Below are 5,111 nucleotides of genomic sequence, written 5' to 3' on the forward strand. Positions count from 1 at the left end.
GCAAGAGGCGCTCTTCGCGCAGCAGCGCGTCGCCGAGGAGGAAGCGGTCACGACGGAGCAGGAGGCGCCTCTCCCGGTCGAGGTCGACACGCGATCACTCCGAGCGGAGGGCGAGCGCATCCTCGAAAGCAAGTGGGCCGCGCAGGCGGAACGCGAAGCCGCCTGGACCGCGGCATCCGTCGCGAGCCTCGAGCAGCTGCGCGCCGCCGAGGCGGAAGCGGTCGCGAAGCTCGAGCAGCTGCGCGTCGCCGAGGCGGAAGCAACGCAGCTCGAGACGGAGCAGGAGGCAAGCCTCCCGGTCGCGGAAAGGAGGCTCGAGCTCCGAGCGGAGGGCCAGCGCGTCCTGAACAGCAAGTGGGCCGAGCAGGCGGAGCGCGAAGCGGGCTGGACCGCGGCCTCCGTCGCGAGCCTCGAGGGGCTGCGCATCGCCGAAGCGGAAGCGGTGCGGCTTAAGGCCGAGCAAGAGGCGCTCTTCGCGCAGCAGCGCGTCGCCGAGGAGGAAGCGGTCACGACGGAGCAGGAGGCGCCTCTCCCGGTCGAGGTCGACACGCGATCACTCCGAGCGGAGGGCGAGCGCATCCTCGAAAGCAAGTGGGCCGCGCAGGCGGAACGCGAAGCCGCCTGGACCGCGGCATCCGTCGCGAGCCTCGAGGGGCTGCGCGCCGCCGAGGCGGAAGCAACGCAGCTCGAGGCGGAGCAGCAGGCGCCTCTCCCGGTCATCGAAAGGAGGGACGAGCTCCGAGCGGAGGGCCAGCGCGTCCTGAACAGCAAGTGGGCCGAGCAAGCGGAGCGCGAAGCCGCCTGGACCGCGGCGTCCGTCTCGAACCTCGAGCAGCTGCGCGTCGCCGAGGCGGAAGCGGTCACGACAGAGCAGGAGGCGCCTCTTCCGGCCGAGGTCGACACGCGATTACTCCGAGCGGAGGGCGAGAGCATCCTGGAAAGCAAGTGGGCCGCGCAGGCGGAGCGCGAAGCCGCCTGGACCGCGGCGAGCCTCAAGCGGCTGCGCGTCGCCGAGAAACAAGCGGCGCAGCTCAAGTCCATGGGCGGTGCGTCCGGCCCCGACTGGCTCTCCGGCTCGGCAGCGGCGTCTTCCGCCGCCTCCGCTACGGATGAGACGCGATCGCTCCGAGCGGAGGGCGAACGCGTCCTCGAAAGCAAGTGGGCCGAGCAGGCGGAGCGCGAAGCGGCCTGGACCGCGGCGTCCGTCGCGAGCCTCGAGGGGCTGCGCATCGCCGAGGCGGAAGCGGTGCGGCTTAAGGCCGAGCAAGAGGCGCTCTTCGCGCAGCAGCGCGTCGCCGAGGAACAAGCGGTCACGACGGAGCAGGAGGCGCCTCTCCCGGTCGAGGTCGACACGCGATCGCTCCGAGCGGAGGGCCAGCGCGTCCTGAACAGCAAGTGGGCCGAGCAGGCGGAGCGCGAAGCGGCCTGGACCGCGGCGTCCGTCGCGAGCCTCGAGGGGCTGCGCGTCGCCGAGGCGGAAGCGGTCGCGAAGCTCGAGCAGCTGCGCGTCGCCGAGGCGGAAGCACCGCAGCTCGAGACGGAGCAGCAGGCGCCTCTCCCGGTCATCGAACGGAGGGACGAGCTCCGAGCGGAGGGCCAGCGCGTCCTGAACAGCAAGTGGGCCGAGCAAGCGGAGCGCGAAGCCGCCTGGACCGCGGCGTCCGTCTCGAACCTCGAGCAGCTGCGCGTCGCCGAGGCTGAAGCGGCGCGGCGCGTCGCCGAGGCGGAAGCGGTCACGACAGAGCAGGAGGCGCCTCTTCTGGCCGAGGTCGACACGCGATTACTCCGAGCGGAGGGCGAGAGCATCCTGGAAAGCAAGTGGGCCGCGCAGGCGGAGCGCGAAGCCGCCTGGACCGCGGCGAGCCTCAAGCGGCTGCGCGTCGCCGAGAAACAAGCGGCGCAGCTCAAGTCCATGGGCGGTGCGTCCGGCCCCGACTGGCTCTCCGGCTCGGCAGCGGCGTCTTCCGCCGCCTCCGCTACGGATGAGACGCGATCGCTCCGAGCGGAGGGCGAACGCGTCCTCGAAAGCAAGTGGGCCGAGCAGGCGGAGCGCGAAGCGGCCTGGACCGCGGCGTCCGCCGTGAGCCTCGAGGGGCTGCGCATCGTCGAGGAGGAAGCGCCGCAGCTGCTGGCTGCCGAGGAGAAGAGGCTATCGCTCCGAGCGGAGGGTCAGCGCGTCGTCGCCGGCCGCCGCACGCGACAGCTTCGGACACCACAATCGAGCCCTCATTCATGGACCACATTCGAACAGGAGGCGCCCCTCCCGGTCAAGGACGACACGCGATCGCTCCGAGCGGAGGGCGAGCGCGTCTTGAACAGCAAGTGGGCTGAGCAAGCGGAGCGCGAAGCCGCCTGGACCGCGGCGTCTGTCGCGAGCCTCGAGCAGCTGCGCGTCGCCGAGGCGGAAGCGGTCGCGAACCTCGAGCAGCTGCGCGTCGCCGAGGCGGAAGCGGTGCGGCTCAAGGCCGAGCAAGAGGCGCTTTTCGAGCAGCAGCGCGTCGCCGAGGAACAAACGGTCACGACGGAGCAAGAGGCGCCTCTCCCTGCTGAGGTCGACACGCGATCGCTCCGAGCGGAAGGCCAGCGCGTCCTCGAAAGCAAGTGGACCGAGCAGGCTGAGCGCGAAGCGGCCTGGACCACGGCCTCCGTCGCGAGCCTCGAGGGGCTGCGCGTCGCCGAGGCGGAAGCGGTGCGGCTCAAGGCCGAGCAAGAGGCGCTTTTCGAGCAGCAGCGCGTCGCCGAGGAACAAACGGTCACGACGGAGCAAGAGGCGCCTCTCCCTGCTGAGGTCGACACGCGATCGCTCCGAGCGGAAGGCCAGCGCGTCCTCGAAAGCAAGTGGACCGAGCAGGCTGAGCGCGAAGCGGCCTGGACCGCGGCGTCCGTCGCGAGCCTCGAGGGGCTGCGCGTCGCCGAGGCGGAAGCGGTGCGGCTCAAGGCCGAGCAAGAGGCGCTTTTCGAGCAGCAGCGCGTCGCCGAGGAACAAACGGTCACGACGGAGCAAGAGGCGCCTCTCCCTGCTGAGGTCGACACGCGATCGCTCCGAGCGGAAGGCCAGCGCGTCCTCGAAAGCAAGTGGACCGAGCAGGCTGAGCGCGAAGCGGCCTGGACCGCGGCGTCCGTCGCGAGCCTCGAGGGGCTGCGCGCCGCCGAGGCGGAAGCGGCACAGCAGCTGCGCGTCGCCGAGGCGGAAGTGGCACAGCTCGAGACGGAGCAGGAGGCGAGCCTCCCGGCCGAGGTCGACACGCGATCGCTTCGAGCGGAGGGCGAGCGCGTCCTCGAAAGCAAGTGGGCCGAGCAGGCTGAGCGCGAAGCGGCCTGGACCGCGGCGTCCGTCGCGAGCCTCGAGGGGCTGCGCGTCGCCGAGGCGGAAGCGGTGCGGCTCAAGGCCGAGCAAGAGGCGCTTTTCGAGCAGCAGCGCGTCGCCGAGGAACAAACGGTCACGACGGAGCAAGAGGCGCCTCTCCCTGCTGAGGTCGACACGCGATCGCTCCGAGCGGAAGGCCAGCGCGTCCTCGAAAGCAAGTGGACCGAGCAGGCTGAGCGCGAAGCGGCCTGGACCGCGGCGTCCGTCGCGAGCCTCGAGGGGCTGCGCGCCGCCGAGGCGGAAGCGGCGCGGCTCGCGTCGCCGAGGCGAAGAGGCGCTTTTCGAGCAGCAGGAGGCGAGCCTCCCGGCCGAGGTCGACACGCGATCGCTTCGAGCGGAGGGCGAGCGCGTCCTCGAAAGCAAGTGGGCCGAGCAGGCGGAGCGCGAAGCGGCCTGGATCGCGGCGTCCGCTGCGAGCCTCAAGCGGCTGCGCGTCGCCGAGGAACAAGCGGCGCAGCTCGAGCAGCAGCGAGTCTCCGAGGAACAAGCGGTCACGACGGAGCAGGAGGCGCCCCCCGACTGGCTCTCCGGCTCGGCGGCGGCGTCTTCCGCCGCGCCCGCCGAGGTCGACACGCGATCGCTCCGAGCGGAGGGCGAGCGCATCCTCGAAAGCAAGTGGGCCGAGCAGGCCGAGCGCGAAGCCGCCTGGACCGCTTCGTCCGTCGCGAGCTTCGAGCAGCCGCGCGCGGCCGAGGCGGAAGCGGTCACGATCGAGCAGGAGGCGCCCCCCGACTGGCTCTCCGGCTCGGCGGCGGCGTCTTCCGCCGCGCCCGCCGAGGTCGACACGCGATCGCTCCGAGCGGAGGGCGAGCGCGTCCTCGAAAGCAAGTGGGCCGCGCAGGCGGAGCGCGAAGCCGCCTGGACCGCTTCGTCCGTCGCGAGCTTCGACCAGCCGCGCCCGGCCGAGGCGGAAGGAGTCACGATCGAGGGGGAGGCGCCTCCTCCGGCCGATGTCGACGCGCAATCGCTCCGAGCGAGCCCGGCGGAAAGGAGGCGCGCGCTCCGAGCGGAGAGCCAGCGCGTCGCGGATAGCGAGTGGGCCGACCAGACGGAGCGCGAAGCCGCGAGGACCGCGGCGTGGGCCGCGTGCCTCGAGGGCCTGCGCGTCGCCGAGGCGGAAGCGGCGCAGCTCGAGACGGAGCAGGAGGCGCCTCTCCCGGCCGAGGACGACGCGCGATCGCTCCGAGCGAGCCCGGCCGCGGGACGGAGGCGCGCGCTCCGAGCGGCGAGCGTGCGCGTCCAGGATCGCGACTGGGACTCGATCGAGCGCGGAGCCTCCTCGACTCCGCTGCGCGTCGCCCAGGAAGAAGCGGCCCAGCTGCTGCGGCGCGTCGCCGAGGAAGAAGCGGGGCAGCCCAGGGCCGAGGAGGACGCGCTCATCGCCGCCGCGGACGAAAGCCGCGCGCTCCAAGCGGAGGGCGAGCGCATCCTTGAAAGCGAGCGGGCCGAACCGGAGCGCGGAGCCTCATCGACTGCGGCGTCCGTCGTGAGCCTCAAGCGGCTGCGCGTCGCCGAGGCGGAAGCGCCGCGGCTCGAGGCCGGGCCGGAGGCGAGCGTCCCGGCCGCGGAAAGGAGGGCCTTCCTTCGGAGGCACGCGCTCCGAGCAGGGAGCGATCGCATCCTGGAGAGCAAGTGGGCCGACCAGACGGGGCGCGATACCGCGCGGACCGCGGCGAACCTCAAGCGGCTGCGCGTGGCTGAGACCACGCGGCGCGACTCGAGGCCGGGCAGGCGAGCCTCCCGG

Source organism: Aureococcus anophagefferens, assembly GCF_000186865.1.
Source record: "Aureococcus anophagefferens unplaced genomic scaffold AURANscaffold_16, whole genome shotgun sequence".
Classification (NCBI taxonomy): domain Eukaryota; class Pelagophyceae; order Pelagomonadales; family Pelagomonadaceae; genus Aureococcus; species Aureococcus anophagefferens.